Genomic DNA, 26,303 nt, shown 5'->3' with positions numbered 1-26,303 from the left:
TTGTCGCCAGTACCTTTGTTATCGTTATTTCATACTGTCCTTCGCACATACCTGTGTGTGTGCACTCAAATCCTGTGTTGCAACCATTTGTTCACGTGTTTACCTCCTCGGTGACCATGAACTTCAGTTATAATGGAGCATACCTGAAATGTTGATGTCATGTGTATAAACTGTAAATACCGTCAGTTTTGAGAATATATCTTTATAGTGTATTCTCTATAGAATGAAGGTAGCAGGATTAAGTATAAAATATATATGTCAGAGTATTTTACATTTTGCTGCTCTGCAACAACTGATGCCTTTGTTGGTAACTCCTTTAAAAAGTAAAAAAGTGAAAGCACATGTTAGATTTGCAGATGACCATAACTTAAGAGCAATAAATATCACCTGGGGCTTATGCTTACATTCAAAACAACTTCATTAAACAGGAGTCATCAGAAATAAAATACAGCAGGAACAATTTTAGTGTGGCATACTTTGAGTTAAAAAAAGCAACTGCACAAATAGAAAAAAGAAAGAACAATCATACTAAGATATGTGTGTATCAAAGCACAACATTTTCAAAAGTAAGCACCAAACAGCACTGCATAAACAAGGACTTTAAAAATCAGTCATGTTTTGATTAATTCCATAAACACTTCTTGACAGCCTACTCTATGCCAATCACCAAATGGATACTGATCATTTATAAGTTGATATTGAGGAAGAACAACGTCCACTTAATCCACTTTTAATAGAGCACTCAACAATCCTTTAAGAAACACTTGTGGATTTTGATAACAGGGAAATAGTAATAACCCCTTCATGGGAACTGGTCAGCTGTTTACTTTAGTTTTGTGTCCAAGTTTAGCTTATAAAGAGACATGAAGAATTTAAAGAAAGTGAAAAAAAAGCCAGGAGAATTTATAGCATTGATTCAAAGATTTAAAATTACCTTTCAAAATGAGACAAAAAAATTAGTTTTATTTAACTGGAGACAGGAAGGATGAAAACTGATCTTAGTAGGTCCATATCCTTTACTTGAATCCCCAGAGCCAAATGTGTTCAAGATTTCAGAAAATTTTGGATTTTTTTTTATTTGGAACTTATTGCATTTTCCCACTACCATTTAGTCCCTTTATACCCCTCCCAACACCCGCCCCCAGCAGTCACCACACTGAAAGTTAATACCTGTACATTTAATATAATATACAAGCCAATAGGTTCTGGGGTGGAACTCCAACACAACACATTAATATTTCTCCAGTTAAACCTAGGAATAGACTCTTCAAGAGGGATAAAGAAGACAGCCAGTAGCTTCATGTCAACAAAGACCAGGTGAGATTTTGCCACCAAATGTGTTACTAATAACATTGCAGCTTTCATAGATTTTGGGATTCCAGACTTGTCTTTCTCTTGTTGATTATGGTATGAGAGTTTTGGGCTTGGGGAAACTTTTTAATGTTGAAAGTTTTAAGAAGGCTTATCTGCATTTATTTGTAAATGGAGGGATTCTATTTTAATGTACTTCTAAATTCAACATTAAATAAATATGGCAAAAAAGAAATATCGTCTTTCAAAATTTTATCATCTTCTCATAGCTGGTTTGCATTTTCCCTACATGACACCATTTCTTCTTCAAGTTTGCCTAGAGTGGTTTTTCCACCCCTTTCTGCTCAATGATGCCTCAATCCTTGAAAATTCTACTGATGACTCACCTCCTTCAGAAAACTATCCCAGATCAGCTCCCCTGCATCGTGAAGTGCCAACCCATCACAATCTCCTTTGCTTTCTCTTCTTATTTCACCTTGTGTGGTGTCTCCACATACGTGTAATAGCTCAGAGGTCTTCGGGTTTTACCAGTGACTGTGAAGTAAAGCAAATTTTATGTGTTGCACAACAGAAACAAATGTTAAAATGAAATATTTCTGATGAGAGAGAAAATAATTTTATATATTCTTTTCATAAGCCCAGACTAAAATATCTGAAGTACTGTTAAAAACATACATTTAAAATGTGAGCAGAGTTTCAAATTGCAAAAGTCAAAGTTCACCTGAAAAATACAATTTTCTTTTTCTTCAAATTCAGTGAAAGTTGACTAAGATTCTAAATAAGCAAATAAATTAACAAATTAGTCATAATTTTATACAACTTTTGAAATATAGCTTATGTTAGAGTATTATATTCTATAATATACATTTGTATCTATATATAATGTGTATGTATAGTATCAACAAAAACAGTTGTGACTGTTATTTTCGCCACATTTCTTTATATAAACATTCAGGGGTTAATTTTATTTAATCAATTGAAAACTGATATTTAAAAATGATTTATTAATTGCATAGACTTGCTTACTTTGAATCAACCATAGATATTTTAAAAATGTAAGAAATGTAATTTTACTTAAACTAATAAATATTCTATTTCTCTTGCTTAACTGCTGTCAAAATATATTTCATTCTTTACAATTTGTTGCAAACTTTTAGAACCTAACATCTAGCATGCATGGTATGAAAATTTACCCACCAGTTTTTTCATTTCTTTCCTTCTTCTCTCCCATTTTCCTAAAAGAAAATCCAAAAGAAAAACAATTTCAATATTAATCATAAAAGCAGTGTTTTGCCTCTTACCAAAAATTGAAATGTTCTAACATTCCCCTTAGAAATCAGATTTTTGTACTGTTGTTTTCAAACATATCTTTACACAGTTAAGTATTTAAAACTTTATTTTTTTACAGACTAAGGGATGATAAGATTCTTAACTGTGCCAAAATATGGGCAGATGATCCCAGCCCATGGCTAAAGAGGCATACTGACGTTATTTCATTCCGTAGAAAACAGCAGATGTTTTCCCAGAAGATGTGTATGAAGTTTGCAGAACCAGTTTTTAATTGTGTTAGAGTAAAAATCAGGAAGCAAAGGCTATATGGATAACTTATTCCTGTATGTCTTAAACATTGCTTTTTCACAAACAATAATCATGTTTGATTATTTTGTGAAAGATGTATGCATCAGCATAATGTAAATGCAGCAAGAATCAACAGCAATGTGAAATTCACAATGTTTTCTAGCTAGCAGTTGTCTTACAGAGAACAGTATAGTGTTTGTGTGTGTGCGATGTTTGCCAAGAAAACCTGAGGCCAAATGATTTTGAGTTGTATGATCCAAAAGTATTTTGCAATAATCTCACAGATCTTATTTTACTGACCAACCCCTGCCCCATAGCATCAGCATTGTGAGTTTCGAAAGGTGTTCTATAAAATTTCCTTCTGTCCCTTTCTCATCTGGCACCTCCCCTTTTTGTCCTTTCTTGCCTCTTTTCTTCCTTCTTTCATGTAATACAAACTTGTGGCCTACATATAGCCAAAAAAGCCAAAGAAAACTCCCCTCACTCCTCAAGTATAGTCCAATACAATTTTTTGAAATTTATTCTTTAAAGATGTTATTTATTTGTTTGTTTGTTTGTTTTCAGAGAGAAGAGAAAGGAGGGAACAAGAGAAGGAAAGAAACATCAGTGCGTGAAAGAATCATCAATGGGTTGCCTCTTGCACGCCCCCAGTTGGAGACCCCACTCAGGCACATGCCCTGACCAGGAATTGAACCAATGACCTTTTGGTTTGCAGGCCAGCATTCAACCCACTAAGCCATACCAGCCATAGCTTCAACAAAAATTTGTAATAACTTAAACTGGAAAAATGTTTATCATAGTAGCTTATTAAGATGATATGTTTCCAAAATGTTGAAGTCAAAATACGAGTCCAAGGATATTGTGAAACTTCAAGCTATTGAGAAAACTCTGGACAATGTTTGATTCTACCTCACCACAAAAGTATATTCCCTTTTAAGAAATTGCTAAAATTAAAGTCATGACTAACCTCAATGAAATATCTTAGTGTAGGCTGTGCTAAGCAAACAAGGAAACCCCTAAATCTCAATTTCTTAACTTAGTGAGAGTCTACCTTCTGCTCTCACAAAGTATGTGATAGGTCAAGAGGATCTTCTGAATCCCTTCGTGAGAAGACCCGGAGATCTGGCCTTCCTCTCGTCAGGTCCGCTCTCTGGGAGTCCTCTGGGAGTCCTCGCTCCTCACTGCTTGCATGAGTGAAAGCGAGTGATATCATGAGGACCTTTTAGAAGTCAGGATGTATACATTTCCTCCATGTGTACCTCATATTCCATTGCCCAGAGCTAGTTGCATAATCCCATCGAAATGCAAGTGATCTGGGAATGGCTGTCTTCCCGTGTGCCCAAAAGAAACTACAAAACGGTGTGGTGATCCCATAGCATTGTACTGCCACAGGCTGAAAAATACATATTTGAATGGCTAATAGACTATGTGAGTAAACATTGAAGACCTCACAATGATTGACTTCTCGTTTTCTAGGAAATTCATGCCATTGTAATAGGAGATGGAGTATGGAATGTCAAGATAAAAAATAGGCCTCATTATCATTGATCAAATGACTACAGGCCACTTATATCCATAGGTAAACATAAATAAACAATAACACATCACTTATGTTGCCCCTGGGCTAAACATGCATAAAAAATAAAACTATTAAAAGGCCTTTCTCCTCTCAGAATATCTGAAAATATATTTAATATCTCAGAATGTTTTTCAAAATAGGAAAACTATAGAATGAAAGTCCACAAAAGTCCACTCTCTTGCTCCAAAACAATGCACCCTCTGAATTTCTCTGTATAGATATAGATACAGAAATAAATATACATAATTATCAGGAAGCTATAGAAAACTTGAATTTGCTTGCTCGCTAAGAAATGAAAAATTGTAATCCCTATACTTCACAAAAACAAAAGGACAAGAAAACAACGGAGCCAAGAGCCAATTTCTTTCAAAACAATATTTAATCACAGGGAGTTAGCATACAAAAAGTTATTTCTCTTATAAAAAGCCAATTTCCCTTCTGCCCTCTGCAAGCTTATGAGTTAGAAATCAGAAAACAGAAGCACTAATTGCCTGAGGTTAGAAACTCCTGGGATTTAAAAGTGTCAAAAGGTCAAAATACCAGGATAGGTAAAGAAAGGCTTGTTAGCAGAAACTAGCAATTGGGTTCTGGTGCTACAGACATTTTGTATTAAACAAAAGGAGGAAAAGGAAAAATAACCGAAAGGAATGCTGAGTTCAAAGCCGGTGGCAGCAGGAGGGCTTAGAGCAAAGCAATCATTAAAAGTCCTTTGGGGCTGGCTTCTTTCAAAGAGCTAACTACTCTTGCCGCCTGCTGTCATACCTCATGGCCACATACAACTTTGGGGTTGGTTCCCCTGTGGAGAGAGCAGATCACTGCTGACCTTCCCACCCGGGCACCCTACATGCTCTTATCCAAGCAACCCTGATACATTGTATATGGGAGTTTGCTGCACAAACAAGCAGAAGACTCCATCATCAGAGAGCTTGCAGAATATAATTTTCCTTTCTGTGGTGGATCCTTCACACATCTCTGCTGAAAACTCAGAGTCAGTTTTCTTATCTGCCCCTTCCCCTCTATTGTTTTCTTTCGCTCTCCTGTGCTCAGTTTCTGCACAGAAACTGATCTCCAGCCAGCTCAGCAGCAGCTCTGCTCTTTACAGCATCCCCAGCCCTGGGGGGAGCAAAGCCAAGCAGCAAGCCACCTAGAAAAGGCCTCTCTTGTTGGGAGGTGTAAAGGCTGTGTGTATGGGAAGCCCCTCTGTCTTACAGCGTGAAAGTTGCTGCCTTTTAGGATTCAAGTAGCATTTTAAATTTATCTCTTGATTTTATTATGAGTAATAGGCTCATAAGAATTAAACCAAATATAGAATGTAAATGGTTCTTCTGCTGCATTTCCCCCCAATCTGAACAGTGTGGTATGTAGTCTTTACCCAGTATTATCTCACCCATATACCATCATATATATGTGCACACACATCTGTACACTAATATAGTTTTTGTAAATAGTTTACATAAGGTAGAATGCATATATTTTAAGTGTACAATTTAATGAGTTTTAACGAAATGTACACTCCTGAATAACCCTCACCCCAGTGAAGATACAGGACATACTCATCCTCCAGAAAGTTCTCTCGTGCTCCTTTCCAAGCAATTCCAACAGCACCTCCTCACTGCCCTGGAGGTAACTGATACTCAGGCTTCAAACACCATAGGTTAGTTTTGTCTTTCTTAAACTTTACATACATTTTGTTTACAATTTCCTTTGCTTAATATAATGCTTCTTGGTTTATCTATTGTTTTGGTCAAGTAGCATTCCATTTTGTATGAATTCACAATTTCCCATAAATCTTCCTATGAACAGACATTTGCACATATATAATTTTCTCTACACAATGGCGATTGTCCTGTGCAGTCCCTTCTGCACATTTCTTTCCATTTTCCCATTCAGAATTGTATCCTGGATGTGTCTCCCTAGAGGACCCTTGTGGACATTAATTGATTCTTTCTTAAGGCTACATAGTCTTCCTTCATATGGATGATCTACATATTATACACTTCATCCTGTACTTATAATTACACACTTTCAATATGAAAATAGTTTTATAAAGTTATGTTTGCAAACAGTTGCAAAAATTACCATGATAAAGTGGTATCTAAGATGAAATGCAGAATGTCTAAATGAAAAGCACAATCCTAAGCCCTGGCTAGGGTAGCTCAGTGGATTGAGCACGGGCTTGCGAACCAAAGTGTCTCAGGTTCGATTCCCAGCCAGGGTACATTCCTGGGTTGCAGGCCATAACCCCAGCAACCGCACATGAATGTTTCTCTCTCTCTCTCTATCTCCCTCCCTTCCCTCTCCAAAAATAAATAAGTAAAATCTTTTTTTAAAAAAAGAAAAGCACAATCCTCTCTCACTTTGCAAATCCATTATCAAGATATGACCACATTTGACAGTTTTTAAAAATAATGTAGTGGTTGCTATGAGACTATTACTTTGAATAAGAATACATATTCCAATGCTGATTTTATCAACTTGAGAAATATTGCTTCATTCTCTGATATCAAAGATGAGAAATTTTCTATTTCTTTACTACTCTCACCTCCGTTCTTCACCTCCAGATCCCCTGGTTATTATTTTTAGATTGAAAACATCTTTACATTCTGTCCTGCATCAACAATTTGTCCTACTAATTTTGTCTAGATTATGTTTCTACAAATATAAGCACATATAAGACGTATTACAAGTCTACGATGATATAAATTTTCTTTACTCAAGAAGCAACTAATATGAATGACGCACACACAAAAGAAATAAAAGGAGTCTCAAGTTGATAAACCACTCCTGCTTAAGGGTGACTACTGCAAGTGCTGGAGAGTGAGCAATCCATTGTATACGCTTTTCTTTAGCTTTTCAAAACAAAATTCTACATTATAATCAACTAGAATTTGTATTTTACGTTATTCTTTTTGTATTCTTTTTCATTTTTGAGGAAATATTTCTATACAGATTATTTTTCTTGCCAGGCACATAAAGATTAACTTTACATTTTTGCATTTTCAAAATATCCATTTGCCCCCATATTGCGTCTTTGAGAGTGAGAGATAATAAATATGATGTCATCTGGTTCTCTCTCTTTCACAGAGAATTTTCATTTTATCTCGAGATATGTCTGGGTTTTTCTTCCCTTTTTTCATGGCATTCTAAAATTAGCAGGACCTACCTAGGCTTGGCCTTCATTTGTTTGTCCTGTCTGCCCCTTGGAGGAGTATTTCTATCTACACGGTGTTTTCTTTTTCTAGAAAACATTATGTGTTCTCCTGTTGTTTGCTGCCAGCCTCTGAAGCTCCTTTAAGCAGACAGCAGAGCATCTGAATCGATTGCCCCAGATCGTGTTACCTTTATCGCCTCAGTCTTTCGTTTTATGTCTGTACTCTGAGCAATTCTTCCTCTTTACCTTCCAGGTCCAGTTTTAAGGTTCTGTTCATTGCTTTATTCAACCCATTCACTTTCTGTTGTAATTTCACTAATTATGTATTAAATTGCAATGTATTTCTTGTTACATGACTATACTTTTTACAAAGAGATGTTATAATATTAGAGGTTATATAGAACTTAAAGTATTTAAGGACTATTTTAAATGTTTTATTTTTAATAACTCACAACCTTGAAAAAAGATTCTATTTTTTAAAAGATTTTATTTATTTATTTATTTACCTTTAGAGAGGGGAAGGGAGAGAGAAAGAAAGGGACAGAAACATCAATGTGTGGTTGCCTCTCATGTGCCCCTACTGGGGATCTGGCCAGCAACCCAGGCATGTGCCCTGACTGGGAATGGAACCAGCGACCCTTTGGTTCACAGGGTGGCGCTCAATCCACTGAGCCACACCAGCCAGGGCAAAAGGTTCTATTATTAACCCAGTTTCACAGGTTAGGAAACAGATTCTTTCAAACAGATTTGAAAGAATATAAATTTAATTTGCCAGAACATAGTCTGCTTCAGTGGCCATGCTTTTCATGATAGTTGACCCTTGAACAACACAGGGGTTATGGGCACTGACCCCCATGTAGTGGAAAACCTGTGTATAACTTTGCCCCCCACTCTGAATTCACTCCCCACAGATTACTGTTGATTAGAAGTTACTGATAACATAGCCAATCAACACATACTCTGTATGTTATATATATTGTATACTGTGTTCTTATAATACAGTGAGCTAGAGAAAAGAAAATGTTATTTTAAAAATTGTAAAGAAAAGGAAATGCTTTTACAGTATTTATTTTTTAAATCCACATGTAAGTAGCCCCACGCAGTTCAAACCTGTGTTGTTCGAGGGTCAGCTGCACTATGCTGAACTCCCTCGCTTGATTTATTGTCGCTATACATTTGGGAATCTTTCCGAAAATTCAAATTCGATTATTTTAGTGGGGGTTTTTTTTTGGTTGTCTTAATTACCTTTTTTCCTTCAAAACTAGAACACTTTCATGTGTCTGTTATCTATTCTCTAACTTATTGATTAGGTTGAAAGCATCGATGTATTCACACAATGGCAATTGTCCTGTGCAGTTTCATCTGTGTCTGTCTTTTCATTTTTCCATTCAGAATTGTATCCTGGATATGCTTCCCTAGATGTCCCTTGTGGCTTAGCCTGATTCTTTCTTAAAGCTGCATAGTCTTCCTTCATATGGATGAGCTACATATTATACACTTCATTCTGTACTTATAATTATACACTTTCAATGTTAAGTTTCATAAATTAAAGTTATGTTTGCAAATAGTTGCAAACTGCTGCAACTATTGCCCCTGAAATAAAATGCAGAATCCCCTACCACAACCTGTGGGGGGTCCTACAGGACTGGCCCTTATTTCCCTCCAATCTTAATCTCCTTTCCCCTTCGGCTTGTGATGCTGCTGCCCTGTTCTTTTTGCCTCCTCTAAACCCTTGTCCTCTACACGGAAGTTTCACTTGTTCTCTCTGCCCAGAATCCTCTTCCCTTGGTCCTTCACTTGATGGGCTTTTTATCATCCTCCAAGTTTGTGCTCAAACATCAGCTTCTCAGAAAAGATCACCTCGACTTCCACTCCAAAGTAAACTACATCTCGACACCCCGTTTCACTGGTAACACATACCAACCCATGATTAACATGCTAATTTCTTAGTTTACTTATTTTTATCTCTTTATCTAGAAAAGTATGGCAGGTACTTCCTGTGCCTTAATCACCACTCATGCTCCCTGTCCTTAGCACTGTGCCAGGAGGAGAGCGGGCAGTGTTAATGATTGGACCTTATTTTGAATCGATATAGGCATCACCGCTCAAATGACTAGTCTTCCTATATAGCTGCTTGTTATGTTAATTAAAATGTAACAAACAACTCTCACACCAGCTTGACCAGATAAGGAGAACAGATGCAGAAGAAAGATAGCAGAAGATTCTACAATTTATTGAGATCAATTTTCTATTTTAAAAATCCACGATTATATATTCTGTTATCTATGATATCAGGCATTCTATTTTTAAAATGAGAATACTACAGTTGCAAACTCATTGAGTACAAGCTTTATTTGTGTTTCCATTTTCTTTTCATACAGTTGTGTTTTAAGTGAGGGCACTAGCTGCACTGACAGCCTTGGTATATACCCACTGATCAGAGGAGAGGAACTAATGGGTGACGTTTACAAGGACTTCAAGGCACATATGTGTGTTCACATGAAAAGACACCACTTTAGAGTGTGGTGTTACGAGTGGTCCTCAGCTGGCCCTTCTGAAATGCACAGTTTTTGAGTAGAATGTATTTCCTCTTCTGTAGGTAATGGAGAGAGAATGGACTTATCTGAGAATACACGAAAGACAAGGCGGGGCAGGGTGATGGAGAGAGCAGCCGCTAAGGAAAGGGTAGAAATTGGAGATACAGATTTTGAGAAAATTCTTCAGTTAAAACACATAGATATTGAAAAAATACGGTCTTCAAAGTCATAGTTTGAAACCACAGCTATTGTCAAGGGCAATTTAATTAAGGCTAATACATAAACCAAATAATTTAACATCTAATTAGACAATGAACTTCATATAAGCTAAAATAGCTTCATAATATATGGCAATATCTTTGGCAACTGCTCCCAGACATCAAGAAATTAAATAAAATGACTCCAAGCATTCTCTTTTGCATAGTCACTAATTAGTTCATGAGATAATTTTTGTTTTTCCAAATTTCTAAAATTTAATTTCTCATCCTAATGAGTGACTTAAGTATAAAGCTGATGTGATTTTAAAAAAATTGCCAGACTCTTTTTTAAAGGTTATTAGAAACCCTACTTCAACCAAAATAGTCAGGCTTGAGTTCCCTTCCCTCGCTCTTAAAGGAGGTAGGAAGTTTACTCCTGAGACAAACTGAACAGAGGAGGATGTGAATTTGGGTATACCGGGCCAGCAGAGGGGAAAGGTGAGAAGCCAGTTTGGAAAGAGCAGGATTCATTGAGTACTTGCAGACACAGAATAGTCAGAACCCCCCTCCCACCCCACCCCTTCAAACTCCCTTCCTTGCCTAGCTCAAAGAATGAAGGTAGCAACTACTCATGCAGCGGCAGCAGCAGCTAACTAAAAGAATCATCTCTAGAGAAACTTCATGGGTCTGGACAAAATATCTACAGATTTATATATTATCTAAAGGAAACAAAGCTTAGAAGAGAAACTCAAGAGGAGAGCAACATTTAAAGAACTGGCAGAAAAAAATAAAATTCAAGGAAATACTGATATAAAGAAAAAAAGAGGGAGGGAGAGAGGGAAGAAGGGAAGGAGGAAGATAGAGAAGGGAGAGGAGAAAGGGGGAGAGAAAGAGGGAGGAAGGAAGGAAGGAAGGAAGGAAGAAAGGAAGGAAGGAAGGGAGGGAGGGAGGGAGGGAGGGAGGGAAAGAGAGAGAATGAGCAAGCCAGCGAGGCAGTAGAAGCATAAGGAAAGGAAAGCGTGGTGATGCACAAGTCAAGAAAAGATGACACTGTCTAGTGTCAAATGTCAGAGAAGTTAAAGCAGATGAGAATGGAGGCATGCCCATGGAATGTCAACACCTAAGTGTGTGTGTTTTTGTTTTGTTTTGCAGCCTTGTCAAGAGCATTTTCATTGGAGCGATCTGATGGGAGGCCAGAGTGTGGGTGGAAAGGAGAGTGGGAAATGAGAATAATCAGATAAGTCATGCAGGTAATTGTTTCAATATGTTTAGCTATGAAGGAAATGAGAGGTTTGGGGGAGGCGCTGCAGGAGCAGGAAGGGGTGAAGGGCTGGAAGGAGTAAGGTTCCATTGCTTGATTGTACTTGCAGTGTGGTTTCTAGAAAAAAGGCTTCTGTGGGTCTAAGGCCTCACTGAAAGAAGCAAGGAGAAAAGAAGTTGACAAAATTTTAAAAAGCAATCAATCAGTCAAGTAATTAATGAAGTTAGGTTATGGAAAGGGACAGAAGCAGAGCTCAGATGAAAAGAAGAATTCATGCGAAAGGATAAACCCTCTTCCAATTACTCAGGAGTCAGAGAGAAACGGGAGAGTTACAGATGCCAGCAAGTTTGCAAACATTGTAGCAAGAAGGCAAAGGAGGTCCCTTTTCAAATTTCTGTTTTCTCTGCAAAGTAAGTGGTGTGGTCGGATGTTGAGAACCAGGAACAAAGAGTGGGGAAGAAGAGTCAGATGTCAGAACAGCCAAGATGGAGAAGAGATGCAAGAATTGATAGAGAACTGGCAAAATTGCTAATGTTTGAGTTGAGATTGGAGGCTGACTTTACTGTGTCCTGAATAAGTTTCTTCATGTGATACAAGTAGGAGAAAGCATATTCATTTCCATTGTTATCGCATTCTGCTATGGGCAAAACACAGAAGATGCGAAAAAAAAAAAAAAACAGTTTCAAAATTCTTTCAGAAATAGTTCTTGTCTTCAAGCAACTTAATGGTTGTTGTTGGTTTTTTTAGAGAGACAAAAAGGATTATTAAATGACTTTAATCTGAGATAAAGTGAGATCCGTGGCATAAGAGATGCAAATGAAATGCGAAAGAATCAAGGAAAGGATTCTCTCCAGTGGGGGCAAGTGTTGTAGAACCAGAGTTTTGCCTATGCTTAGGATTTGGGCAGCTGACTTAGGAATGACATCCGGAACCAGCATAAGCAATATGCAGAGAGGAAAAGTTACCAAGCACGTGTGATATATTAGTGAGTAGGTCAACCTGCTATAGCACAGGGTCATGGAGGAGAATAACAATCTATCAGGTTGCAAATAGAAGATTGGAGCTGAAACGCCAGGCTAAGAGAAATCTGGCGTGGAGTCTTCAGGCAATAGGGAGCCAAAAGCACTATTGGTGCAGAGTTATTTGGAAAATAAAGACTGTAAAGTCATACACGGCACACTAGAACACGGGAAAAGAAATAACTAAGGAGAAAATTTACAATGTATTATGATAGTCCAATCAAGGCGTAATTAGCACCAGAATGAAGAAAGTTTCAACTTCTTTCTATCTAATTGACAATAGAAAGAAATGTGAGGATCAACAAAGGCAGTGCAGCCTTGAACGGAGTGAGATACTGAAGTCGATAAAAAAAGATCCCGCAGCTCTGTACGTCAAACCCTCGCTTCTCTGCCTTCCCTCTCCTGAGTTTCAATCATCTGTCTCCAGCTGCCCACACACCGTCTTCACTTGGATAGACAACATGATCATACACTATCATTCCTGAAAGCGAATGTCTCCCTTTATTCTCTGCCCCCATGAGGCACCTCCCCTGCTTTTACCCAAACCAAGAGGCATCTGTGCCTCTCTCTGTCCTTTAACTCCCATCTCTCTATCAAATCCGTACAAAAGACCCTTATCCACTCATGCCTGGTTCAGTGCATCACTTCCTGATAATCCCCTGTTCTCATTTCTCCCCACGGCAGAGAGGACATCAATAAACTCTGCCTAAAGTAGATAAATTAATCTGGCAAGCACAACACAGCTTTCACTGCCATATGGACCTGCTGCTAAAACCACTTAAAAATAACATCACTCCCACGCTCAAGAAATGATAATGGATTCTGTTTGCTCCAAATTTTGGTGGGTAACAGCTACTCTTTCTATTCTTCTGTCTTCTCAAGCTCCACCATGCTGTGTGTGCACGTGTGCATGTGTGTACGTGGGGAGTGTGATGGCGGGAGTGTGCACATACTAACAATAGAGCCAAAGGAGATAAGGGGATAGGAGACCAGGGCTTCTCTGGGGGGAAGGCCATGTTTCCCAATTAGACACCACCTTTTACCTTTCAATGCTAAGAAGTTGGGATGGGGCAAGAAGGAAATTGAAAAGGCAGCTGCTATACTTACATCTACCATGGTGAGCTCTAGCGGGGTAAGAGTCTGCTGTTTACCTGTTCATGTATTCACTTGCTTGGTTTTCAGAGGTTTCTCAGCTGAACTAAAACACGCGATGTGCAGCTTTTATCTACATTACTCCCAAAAGAAAAACACTGTTTACCAGTAGATGCTTAAAAAATACTGATTTGGTCAAGTAACTGCAAGTAGCTTGACAGCTGAAAATCATGAGAACACTACAAAAGAACTAGATTCATTTTGGTAGGAAATAGATAGCCAAGGGTAGTTTAATATGATTGTAGTATATACTTAATGCTTATTTAGAGATTGATTACCGAAGGACAAGAATAACTTCAGTGTCTCCAGGCTCATCTGAATACTCATTTGAAAGTCTATTTTAACTATGTTGTGCTGGCTGATGTGGCTCAGTGGACTGAGTGATGGCCTGCAAAACCAGAGGTCGCTGATTCAATTCCTGGCCATGGCACACGCCTGGGTTGCAGGTCAGGACCCCAGCTGCAGGCGAGTGAGAGGCAATGGATCCATGTTTCTCATCCGTGGTTAGCTTTGAGGGACTTCCAGCCAAGACGGAGGCATTAAAGGGACTTATCTAAGAGGAAGAAAAAGATCAAAATTATGAACAGTAAAATGGCAACAAACTCACAAGTATCAACAACTGAGCCTAAAAAACAAAAACAAAAACAAACTAAGCAAACGGCTAGAACAGAAACAGAATCACAGAAATGGAGGGTTATCAGCAGGGAGGAGGAAGAGGAAGGAATAGAATGGAACGAAAGGTACAAAGAATAAGAAGCCTAATTGGTTAGTACAAAATAGACAGGGGGAGGCTTAGAATAATATAGGAAATGGATAAGCCAAAGAACTTAAATGTATGACCCACAGACATAAACTAAGGGAAGGGGATTGTTGGAGGGAAGAGAGGTGCAACATGGAGGTGGATGAAGGGGAGAAAAAATGGGACAAGTGTAATAGCACAATCAAGAAAATATACTTAAAAATGTGTTGTGTAATCCCCTTTTATTGGGTTGGCCAAAAAGTCCATATAGTTTTTTTCCGTAAATAAAAGACACAGTTTTTCATTTTCACCAATGACCTTACTGATTTGGATATTTTGATATCAGCTTACTCCTGCTAGGAGCATCTAGTGGGTAGAGGCCAGGGGTGCTTCTAAACATCTTCCAACACATAAGACAGCCCCACAGCAAAGAATTATACCAAGAAACTCCACAAACCACTTTTGACACAATCAGTCACAACACCTTCACCATGCACAGCAGAAATCTATTTTTGCATTTCAGTTGTGTTACCTTTACTGAAATAATAAAGCATAATATGCAGAAAACGTTGTGTATCTTCTTCCACCTTCAATATTAAAATGACTACCTAAAAGTTCACCAATTTTGGTAAGTTTTTTTTATATAATGCATGCTGATATGACAGCTGTCACAATACAATTTAACAAAATTGTTTCAGATGAAGTTAAAGACAGCTGAACAGTACCGAAGCCACTGTATGAAAAACACTAAACGAGCTTTTTGGCCAACCCAATACGACTGTCTTTAAGGGAACAAGGTCTTCTGTTGATGCGATCGGTCGGGTGCAGACCTGTCTGAAGCCAGGCTGAGAAACAGACAGGATAGGAAGAGAGTGTTAATTTTACTATTTCAAAGTCCAGGTCCCTGCTCTCTTGCAGTTCAGTGTACTCAGGACAGAATTAGGATGAAATGGCAATGTTCCCAAATTTAATGAGTTCAGAATGAACACAGATTTATGGGTAATTCACATCGGCACTGTTTGCAGTAGGCGTAGGAAAGAGAATAGGAAGACAAATGTGTTTGTTACAAGATTGAGAGTTTCCCTGAATGCATCAATTTAGTGATTAAGAGCTAAAGTATTCTCTTTTAAATTTAGTGTGGCTAGTCCATTGAAAGATACGGGTATATGTTTTTGCAAAGTCTCGCAATAGATTCTTTATAAGCTCAGGTTCATCACTCAAATGTCTCCATGGTCGCAGTTTCTGACTTCATGATTATTACCAACTTGGCATTGTTTCAAACACCTGGGCTGCCTTAAAGTGAAAGTAAAAGCCACCATGGACATTGTGACCAAAGCTACTTTTTCATGTAAAAAAATGAATGTAGTGCATATTTTAAAAAAGCATCTAATGTTATTTTTCATTCTGCTTTTCAAGCCATAATCCATCAGAACTTCAAGGACGGACTTCACTGCAGTTGCATTTCCTCCTGCAGGGGAAGAAGCAGCCCACTGTGGCTGAGATGGACGTGATCTACAGTGTCTTTGCATATCAATTCATGTCTTTTGATAATAAAGCTACCGTCTGTCCCTTAAGTCTAAAATCCTTAAGGCTAACATTCATTTATGTATTTACTCAGCAAGTATTTATTGAGCATGTGCTATATGCAGTACCACTGGCATTCAGTTATTAGTGTAAATGTGCCCTCTAAACTATATGTAGCATTCATTTTTGAAATTCTTGACTCAGGAGTGAAAAGGAAGGTTAGTTTATTCTTATGGATATAGATAGATATCCTATATATTTATAAATATATCTATATAATCTATATCTATATATGTGCATATATACATAGCTACTGATGTCCTCTGGCTACTGGTGTCCTTTCTACTGCTGAGGGCTCTCATCTGCTAACATCAAAAATAAGTACAGGAGACAGACTTTCGTAAATTATATAAGAGTAAGTTCTACAAGGAGTCACACTTGAGTTGCTGAAGTGTCAGTAGGGTTAAGAAGGGAAAGTGTGGTGAGCTTAAGAAGAAGACCTGGGCAGAGGGCCCAGCACCCGCCAGGTCCTGTGGTGAAGCAGAGCAGCATCTCCCAGGAACTGGGGGGAGTCCGGTGTAGCCAAGGACAAGGAAAAAGGCATCTGGAAGATCTGGGGTATCTAAGACTGTGGCGTATTTGCTGCTTGCCCATCTTTTCCTTCCTGTGACTCTCAAGTTGAAGTTATCTGTAGCAAAGGAGACATTTATACAGTTCATAGGCCAGAGTTCGTTGAGTGAGTTCTGCAAACACGCCCCTATCCAGCTGGAGTGTGGGCAGCCTCTTTATTAGGGGTGAATGGCACAGCGAGGACCATCGTCCCCAAACTTACATCCTTTTCCCAGACTCGAGTTTGAGGAGCAGCAAGTTTTAAGTTTCTCATGGAAACCAGAATTGAAGCATGCCCCGAATCACCAACTGTCCCTGACACACCAGACATGCACATGCACACACACGCACACACACACACTGGGTTCGCCAGCAGGACAGCGTAAGTGGAGCAATCCACACGCCCAGCTTTTCTGAGTTCAGATGGACCACCTACCAATGCCCCACGGGGCTGCAGTGGCAAGTCAGCCCCATGGATGTCCACACCACCAGCATCAGAGCCCAGAGCTATAAGAACACTAGCTCCTGGAGTCAGCTCCTGCGATGTCTGTGCAGATATGTGGGTAAACTGACCCTTCTCTTTGGCCATAACTGAGTGGACAATGTCAGGAATACATGCCACATATAATTCTAATTAAATAAATTACCGGGTAATTAGTTATCTAATATCTCTCCTACCTGCTGGAATGTAGTAGACCATCCTGCGTGGCGTGGGCCCAGTCTTCAGTGGCAAACATTTACTGCAAAGTAACTTCCTAAAAACCATGCTAAACCTTCCAAGGATGAGTGTAACCGGTTCAACTACTTTTGCCTTCTCATTTGCAAATATCCCTCTTCTGTGATGTGATTAGCAGCATTGGCTCCTTTGTTTTCTGTAAAAGGTAACCACCTAAAGTGAATCTGTGCATAGAAAATGAGAACCATTATGTAATGTGCTGAGAGAGAGAAATAAAGGCCTGTCATGGTGGAGGCCACAGCTTTTGCTCCCCTTAAGAGAAAAGCCATGCTGTCCCCTTCCCTCCACCGGACTTGGTAGTCCATGTGAATGTCTCATTTCATCCATAGTGATGCAGACACTGTGGGCCGATGTCTGCATTGCTGGAACACAAATTCCTCTAAAAGAGAAACCACGTCTTTCTTATTTATCACTCTAGGCCTAGCAGAAGACCTTGCATGGAAAAAATCACTGAAACCAATTTTATTTTTGTTGATGAACAAATGATGTCATTTCTTCTGATGGGAAACAGTGAAGGAAGAATAACTGTGGAAGAGAAAGGTCAGAGAGAGACCTGGAGCTCAGAGGAGAAATCTAGACCTTGGCCATCAAATAGGATCCTGCATTAAGGATCGCATTTTGAACATTGGGATTGAAGAGAATTGCCTAGGAAGAAAGGATAGAGTGAGACATGATGAACAAAAACATAGAAAGGATACTTTCAGTCTAATACAACAAATAAAAGAATAAAGAAATCTGGGGCAACCCAGGGAGAGGCACATCCCTGGGGTGTGTAGGACAGGTGAATGTGGCTGAGGAAAGGGGGGTGTAAGGGGTGGTGCAGCAGAACAAAGACTGTGAGCAAAAGCAAGGGGTTAGGAGGATGAAAGGAGTGTGTGCGTGAACATGGTGACTTATAGTGATGTGCCAGGCAGCAGGACCCAGAGCTGAGGCAGACATATGTTGTCGAAGGGTCTTAGATGGATGATCAGGACGTAATGAGGAGACCAGATTTAAAGGGGACATGACTGACAGCAGGGCCACAGCTGAGAAGGTCTATTGAGATAAACAGTGGTTGTAAGATCTAGGATCCAGAACATTGGGTATCCCTTTTAATGACTTGAACAAATATTTGTTAAAAGGATGAATTAAGGAGGAAATCAATCAAAAAACCAGTGCATCAATTAATTAATGACATAACTTCCTTCAAAGAGATTACATAATTAGAAGAAAAAAGATGAAATTGCTGACTGTCGTATGGATGAAAGTGAACAATTTAGATATCTTAAACGAAAGAGACAAAAATGTTTTAAATGGCCATAAATGCAATGTAAACCACCTAAAAGAGCCCTCCTCCCCTTTTTAAAGCCATAAAACAAAGTACAGTTTGGGAGAAGTCCTGGGACCCTACACAAGAAGATATTCAAAAGCTTGAAACTATATAGACGAAATTTAGTTTGCATGGTAACTTTCCTTTAAATTTTATTTGTGAAATTTTTGATGTAATGGCTGAGACTACTGAATTTCATATACAGTCAGATCCCTAAAATTCTATTGAATCCAAGCTTCTCGTTATAATCCAAGCTCCCTTACTAAAAGGTACGACTGACCACAACCCTCTGTGGCATCAACGCCTGTCCTCATGATCTATAAGGCAACCGATCCCAAGCTGAAGCTACATTCTTTGAGTTTGGCTGGGCTTACGCTCTTTGGTGTGTCAAACAGGTATTTTGCTTTCATTAAGGTACTCACCTTTATCTCCAATGTATAGCCAGAAAGTCCATCCTGTTCTAAAACTCAGGAAAAGTACAAATATAGTACAGGCATCCAGGTAGTGAGTGAGGAAACCAGAACAAAAAGCCTTTAGTTTTACGAGCACTGCCATTATCGTTATCATTATGCATAACATTATCATTTTAATTGCATTTTATTGTTTATGGGATTATAATTGTCTCCACTTTTTCCCCTTTGCCTGCCTCTACCCAACACCCCCTAAGCAATCCCTACATGGCTGTTTATGTCCTCAGGTCATGCATATATATTCTTCTTAAATAAAATTAGAATAAACAAAAAATAAATAAATACTTAATTATCATCCTTCAAAGCTGCTCAGGAATCAAAGCTGGCCTGATTTCAGATATGAACACATTTTTACTTTATGAATATTGTATCACACAAATGAGCATTTATTATGCATAGCACTTCATAGCTTTGTTCTTTTGGAAATTTTTAAAACCTCCCTTAAAGTTACTTACTTAAGGCAGATGGCATTTTCTGCCCTTTCTTTTCAGTAAAAGGTTATTTGATCTAAGGTAATGAAAAGTATCCCCTTGAGGTTTGCAGTCTCATTTTTTAAATTGCTTGGTCAATAGTGTGTGCATGGTGGATATTTGATTGGCTGGTTTATTAGATTTGTTAATTAAACTATAAGTTGAATACATCTACAACTCTAGCTAAGATTAATAAAAAAACCATGGTTGACAAACAAATATAAACTGGAAATGAGCAGCCATGAAATCTTAAGTTTTGAAACATTCACTTTTAGAAGCCAAAACTGTTTTAAAACTTTAATTTGAATTCATAATGTGGAATAATGCTTGAGGTGGCAACAAAGAGAAGAAGCACTAAATTATCCTTTAAATTAATATTTGTTGAATGGAAACTATAAGATTATTTCTTTGCTACAACTGTTTTAAATGAAATTCTTATTAATTCTGATTTGTTTTCATTCAGGCTCCAAGATGAACAGAATATATAATACATACAAAGCATTACAAATTGTTCACAAAATTTAATTTTCAGGTAAAAAAGAAACCTGTCTTGGAAAAGTAAAGTAATTTCTCCTATATTTATTTCAAGCTAAATTAGACTACAACCCAGGCTATAAACATTGTTTAATCAGCGATAAGTACAATGGTTAATTTTACATGTCAGCTTGCCTGGACAGCAGTGCCCAGATATATGGTCAAACATAATAGTGGATGTTTCTGTAAGGGTGATTTTGGAAGAGATTCACATTTAATTTGGTGAACTTTGAGTAAAGCTGATTGCCCTTTATAATGGGGTGGGCCTCATCTAACCAGTCAATGGCATGAGTAGAACAAAACGCTGACATACTGAAGAAGGATGGAATTATTGAAAAAGACTCCCTTCAGAATTTATCTGCAACATTGGCTCTTCATGGTTCTGTGACAAGCTGTTTTTAAATTCACACTGGCACTCTTTCCTCAGTATCCAGCCTGCCAACCCCTCAGATTTGACTCACCAAGCCTCCACAATCACATGTGTCAATTCCATAAGATAAATCTTTAAATATATATAAAGTATTAAAGGTATGTTCATACATATTATATTAGTTGTTATTAAAGCAGAAAGAGAGGTAGACCAGGAAGGTTGTATTTTTAGATTAAAATAGAGAAAATAGGTCCTAAAAACCTGAAAGTAATTTGTCTAAAGGTAGGGTGCTCAGAATAGAATTGGGGTCTTCTGAACTGTTGGTACAAGCAGAAGGAGTGAGGGGGTACTTGACAGAAAGCAGCCCAGACCCACGCCATGCTACAGTCTAATTCTGATGTTGGGATCCAGTCCCATTTTTGCTATTAGATCATGAACTTCCTGGAAATATCTTTTGAACTGTGTAGTCCAAAGGTTTTACATGGTTCCTGGCACACAGTAGGCTCACAATAAATGTGTGAGGAGTGAATGAATGAGTGAGTGAGTGAGTGAATGAATATACTCCCTGTGTAATCATGGGAAGTTCACTTAAACCTTCTAAGATTCAGTTTCTCCAAAGAAGAGTAGATAATCCCAAATCTCAGTAAGTCTGTAACTGGATCATCACTGAGGTCATTTCTTCTTTTCAAGTTCAGTGGCTCCTCTTGAATATTATTACGGTGTTAAGATTATTTTCTAAATTCAAATATAAAGCAGTTTTGTTGTTAACAAGTTTCTGCCTTCTAAATTTTAGAGTCATATTTCCATCATTGACATGAAATACTTGACTCATTTGTATGTTCATAACTATACTTTAAATTAATATGGAATAAATTCATGTGTAAGTTGAGGGAATATTTTCTTTACTTATTCATGGTAATAATGTTTCAAGAGAGTTTTATTGGAGATTATGAAACTATGTTTTAAGTAAATGTAGTATAAAAACTATATTAGTTTCAATATTAGGAAACTCCAATTCAATTTCTGGTGAACAAGAATTATGACAATCAGATTGAGTGACAGATTCATATCATACTTTTTAATATCCCTCAACTATGGAGCAAGATATTCAATATCATTTATAGATAACACTTTCAAAATATGCTTTGACATTAAGATATTATACCTAACCTTGAAACAATGTTTCTCTAAGTCCTTTCTCAACTGGAAAACTTTATGAGGCTATGCTTATGTAACTAAGCTATAAAGATTTCAGCTGATTAATACTTACAGCAATTCTATTCATCCTAAGTCTACATCAGGAAAAAAGTTTAAATTAAATAATTTATAAAAGACATGGTAATATATTGCTGATATTGAAGTCATGTAATGGAAACCTTGAGTGTTCAGAGCCTACTAAAGACCTTTTAGAAGGTGACCTACTCCTTGTAAATATCATAAGAGTTAAGTTATTTCAGGTACTATTCAGAGCCTATTTATATCTATTTTACATGAAATTAAATACGTTTGGCTATTTGATTCCCCAGTCCTGAAGTAAATTAGAAGAAAAAAATTAGATGTAATAAGAGGACAGTGAGGGGTAGATGTGTACAATGAGCAGTGACATCAGATATTTTGACAGGAAATGAGGAAACTAAACACAATCTATTCAATTATCCTCGAAGTCACTATACTACAGCACAGCTACCTAGCTGATGTTCATAATTATGATGGATAGACACGTGTGACTATATTATATAAGTCATGTGAGTGATGTGTATATTTCCTTTTATAAATGTTATAATTAAACATTATATGGTTGAAATAAAAGAAGTTTTGCTTGAAAAGCTTAACTTTCCATTACTTCAGAAATTCCTATTGTGGAATCTAATCCTCCAAGGAGGCATTTACCTAGAAATATATATATTTCTATATATAACTAAGCCTTTAAAAATTCACCCCTTGAGAATTTTAAAAGCCAAAGACTGTCATATAATTCAGTAGAATGTTGAGTTGGGTATTGTTCCCGCATATGTTGAATTACTAAGTGAAGGTGATAGATTTTATGCAACCACATAACCTTCCATTGCTGGGAAAAGGTGAACTTTTACCATCAAAAGTAACCTCTTAACTTTACTTCCCCCACCGAGAACTCAGTAAGTTATTGTTAAATATACGAATATGCAACCCTACTGAAGTTCCATGTGGATACAACATTGGCTCACTCGCTGAAGGGTAGCCTGAATGATTCTGGTTAGCACAGATTCCTACTGCTCAAAATAACTCACAACTGGATTTTAGTAACAGTAGGAGCTACAGACACAACACAGAGCACTAACAAAGGTTCAAACACATTTTCAATGCTGCAGCTGCTGAGTGACTTGGCCATCCCATAGATTAGTGTTTCTAACTATTCAGTGCCTACACTTCATTATCCATTGGAGTTTCTTTTATACCTTAACTTAGTACCTCTATAGTCATGTTTTTTAAACTGTGTTTATTCATTACATTTTCAAATGTTCCCTTTTCTAATTACAACAGTTGTTCTAACTTACTTGCTTAAGGATACTTACCACTACATTGTTTTAAGTGTCAATACATTATCTGACCCTTTAACATTTCCAGTTTCTCAGTATCCATTAGTCACTCTCCTCTTGTCACTTTCCAACCACTTCGTCTGCCTTCTATATGCTTGTAACCTGAAGCTCTGCTTTGCAGGTGAAAATTTTCCAACTGGACAGATTAATAGCACTATTAATTTATAATCTCCAGCCTAAACTGGGTGTTCAAATAGCTGTAATAGTAAGGTTCCCCAATGAGCTTCATTTCTCAGTGTATCAGTTACCTATTACACTACCTAAAAAGAAGCACAAAATCTGAGAATTAGTCGGGAGCTGTCTCATCTAGGCCAGACCCAGCTGGGACAGCTCAGCTGGGACAAACCTACTCCACTTATCTCATCTTCCTTCTGGAACCAGTGAGCCATCCTCAGCATGTTCTTATGGAATTAGTAGAAAAACAGGAAATCAAGCATCAATATGCAAGGCCTTTGAGGATCTAAGCTCAGAAGTGGTTTATAATCACAGAGACCTCATTCTATTGGAGAAAGCAAGTCATGCAGTCATACCCAAAGTCAGAAGGCAGGTATTTTATCTACCTCTTCTGTGGGAATAACTGCAAAGTTATATGACAAAGTGTGAATACAGGAAGCAGTGGGAATTCTGGGACAGTAACTCAATCTACTATAAACATTCTCTGTAGTTTCCTAACCTCCACTTCACTGAGAAAATAAAAACTATTTAATAGCAAAGTCTTTCTTGATTTTCCTAATATGTAGCACCCTCTGCCTCTCCATTCATCTATTCTTTTACTCCTCTGCTAAAATGTAGGAATCATTCTTTCTACTCCCATGGGCTTTGGAGCTCATTCATCTCACCTGCCGGTGGACTCCATTCTCCTACCTCACTCTTCTCTCTCTCAGGAAGTCCAAAGGTAGGGAAGATGGTTGTTCTGTGCATGACATAGGCTGCAGCTTGGTAACTCTGAAATGCACTGAGCGTTTCCTTCCTCTGCGTAAGGTCTTTGGCCTTGACAGATTTCCTTCTTGGTCATCAGATAGCTTCCAGCATCAGCTAGAAAAACACACTTCCCTACTATTTCCATCAGGAAAGATGCAGGGCCTCTCTTACAGCCAAATGATAAAAGTTCTCTTCTGCTTGATTGGAAAAAGAAGATTATATACCCAATCTTGGACCATTAATAGTCATCAGAGAATTATTATACATGGATTGGCTTAAGTCTGGGTTCCTAAACCATTAGAGATAAGTAAAGAATGTGGATTATCACAATTTGCTTTGAATATTTTTGCCTGGAGCGGAGAATGGAGTGCGCATCTCCCGAGTCACATGGGACATTAGGGGCGGTGAGAGAACAAAATCACGGACTAAAAGGTGAGGACGCTGGTTGGACAACCTGGTTTCTGCCCACACAACTCGTTCCATTCTTTCTTCTAAGGCCCATGCCCCAAATCCGAATACCAGAATTTAGTCCTCATCTTTCTATAATTCTCAGCAACGTTTACATAGTTAACACTGTTATCATTATCACGAGTCTATTCTTTCAGTTTATGTGAAAATCTACCAGTTTTGCTTTATCCTCTGGTCACTTCTTTTCCATCTCCTTAGTGATCTCCCCCTTACCACAGAGGCTTGTAACTCTCCAAGGCTTGCACCTAAGCTTCTCAGTCTTTATATCCCACAGCCGTTCCTTAGACTTTGATCATATATGTATATATCTGCCATTATTTAACCTCCGGTTCTCCTGAGTAAAGTTTCATAAAGGCAGGTTCGGGTTCATTTAAGAAATGGCTGTACTGCTGATGCTGGGCAGAGTCCTTATACACAGCAGCCAATGAACATATACTTGTAGAGTAACTGAATAAAAATAACCGGCTTAGCAAATGTTTTTATTTAATAATATAAAGATGACACCATTGCTATAATCTTTTTTAATCTCAGATGTCCATTGGTGGCAATTATAGAGTAAACTAACTCTTCTACTGTACAGCTAGATATTAAAGAAAACAAACACCAACAGCAGTCTGGTTAAAAAAGAGAAGCTTTGAAGAGAACCCGCTGGTGGGAGGCCAAGACTAGAGACCGAAGGGAATCTCAAGAAAGGTGAACTGACATTATCTGAGCTACTTTTTCCCCTAAATCATTTGCCAATTTTAGGCATAGGACGAGAGGCTGAGAAACCGGGCAGAGAAACTGCATTGAAGAGTCAGAGAATTCAGTAAACATCTAGACAATCTCACAGAAACACCCGCTAGTGGGTGTTTCCTCCTGACACTAACCAATTCCTGATTTTCCAACACCAGCTGATACCCACTAACTCCCTGGGCTGTGACGGTAACCATCTGCAGTCACCTCAGACCCCTCTGATAGAGGGTTTGGTCCCACAGCACTGTCCGCACTTCGAGTGCCAGCCATGAGTTTCCCAGGCTCATCTTCTTTCTGCCCAGCTGACAACAAATTCATGGCCTCTCCCAACTCCATCTCAGATTCGATAATTTAGTCAATGACTTCTAGAGCTCAGGAAAACACTTAACTTAGGTTTACTGTTTATTATCAAGAATACAACTTAGGAGCAGTCAAGTGGAACCTAGGGCAAGGTATGGGGGGAGGAGAACAGAACACTCTTCAGGTGTGCCAGCGGCGACTGAATCCGGTTGTGCAGGGGTCATCCGTGATGCAGACTCTCAAATGACTTTCCTTACTTTTCCGTAGATTTGGAGATGCAACTGTTGGGGGTGATCTGAACATTTTTACCCATGGGGTTTATGCAGAAATACCATCACATGATCAAACCAAAGTGAATAGGGTACTATGTGTCCACAGAAGATGTTAATTATTTATTAAGATGTTTACTGAAATCCCAAAAATGCAAATTCTCCAGCAAGTTAAACATAAATAGACTTGTAACTCGGGAGGTTCACAAGGAGTGATTTATCTCCAAACTGAGATCTTGGTAGTGTTCAGAAAGTTGTTTTGGACATCTGAGGATCTAAAATTATAAATGGAAAGAGAGGGCCCAAAAATAAAATAGCAGAGCATACTAAAGCATTTGTTTATGGAATAAAAACATCAATGTCCATTTCCAGAAAAATTATAGAAACAGTAACTATCTTGGATAGAACATAATAAACATCCGTTAAATGCATAGGTGAACTCACAAAAAGTCAGGAAGATCCCAAGGGATCAACAGAAAACAATTCCC

The sequence above is a fragment of the Phyllostomus hastatus genome, unplaced genomic scaffold, assembly GCF_019186645.2.
Source record: "Phyllostomus hastatus isolate PE091 unplaced genomic scaffold, TTU_PhHast_1.1 phas_contig_86, whole genome shotgun sequence".
NCBI lineage: Eukaryota > Metazoa > Chordata > Mammalia > Chiroptera > Phyllostomidae > Phyllostomus > Phyllostomus hastatus.
This window is presented reverse-complemented; position numbering follows the sequence as displayed.